Here is a 1,286-nt window from a genome sequence, read left to right on the forward strand (position 1 = left end):
TCCAAATTCCACTCCTGGCAACAAGGCCTTGAGAAGTTACCTAGCTCTTTCCAGCTTCCATTTCCATGTCTACGAAATGACCGCATGTACAGTACTGACCGTGCAGGTGGCAGTGAAGATTAGATCCCCATTATCAGTGCAAAGCTGCCAACAGAGGGCCTGGGACATATCTTACATTCTGTGAGTGTGAGTTACTACAGTTATGAGCAGGAAGCCAGCCGGCCTCGGTTCCACTCTCCATCCTCTGGCAGAAAATGTCAGCCTATGACATAAATCTCTGCAGGGAAAAACTAGGCTGCTTCTCCTGCTTCTCACTCCCTCTGTGCCGTGTGGGTTGTTCTAGGATGGTTGGTGTCAGAAGAGATGAAAATAATAATGTATCTATTTACATAACATTATCCTTATTTTCTTTCTCCCCTCAGAAATGCTCTGGCATTATCAAATTAGTCGCATTTGGAAGATGCCATCCACCAGAACTAATCAGACTCAACCATCTTTATTCCTTGATAGCGCCCTGGCTTCTCTCCCACTAATGTAACAGCTGCACTTTTTTTAAAAGCAGGCTGAGAACACGCCTGCTGTGGATTCGGTACCGGGTGCCTGCAATCATGGCTGTTTACTGAATATTAATATTCTGTGTGTGCGTGTGGTTTGGCTTTCGAATTAATGTTGACACTCATTCGTTGCAGGGAAACATGTCTGCCGAGGGGACAGGCATTCTTCCTTATGTCAAAGTCCCCAGTTGTCGGCTGCCCGGTCTTTGAACGTTAACACTCACAAAATCTCCTATGTATGCTCTAAAAGAGAATGGTCTATAGCTCAAATCTCTGATAGCCCTGATACATAATAAATACACATATTTTCTTTTTACCTGCTTCCTGGCTTAAAACTGCTAGCGCCTTTGGCTCTGGGCAGTGATAAGTGTCTATTGTATGGCAACAGAATAGCCGGTGGCTAGGAGCTCCTGAGTAGCCTCAGCGTTGGATTAGGTACAGCAAACGTCAAAGCATCACTTTTTCCTACCCACAGCCTCAGGGGAATGGAAGGGCTGAAGGTTGAAGATGGACTTGATGATCGCCAGTGGTCAGTTGATGTAATCAATGAATCATTCCATGGAGTGAAGCTTCCAGAAACATTTTAAAACTGGGCTCTTGGAGGTTCTCAGGGCTGGTAGAAGGAAAGCTTGGGAACCCCGTACCCCAGTGTCCCTCCCCAATCCTGTGCATTGACTTCTGGTTGTTCATCTCCATCTTCTCACAGATCCTTCGCTACTTATTTATTTATTA

At 45.5% G+C, this 1,286-nt stretch overlaps 1 long non-coding RNA gene across 1 annotated transcript; it reads left to right on the top strand.

The window, feature by feature from the left end:
• On the top strand, positions 1-868 carry Gm33481. Its single transcript, XR_380840.3, has 2 exons — positions 1-180; positions 423-868. It is a non-coding gene; the product is annotated as a predicted gene, 33481 (long non-coding RNA).
• Positions 869-1,286: the final 418 nt, after the last annotated feature.

The sequence above is a fragment of the Mus musculus genome, chromosome 10 (genome assembly GCF_000001635.26).
Source record: "Mus musculus strain C57BL/6J chromosome 10, GRCm38.p6 C57BL/6J".
Classification (NCBI taxonomy): Eukaryota; Metazoa; Chordata; class Mammalia; order Rodentia; family Muridae; genus Mus; species Mus musculus.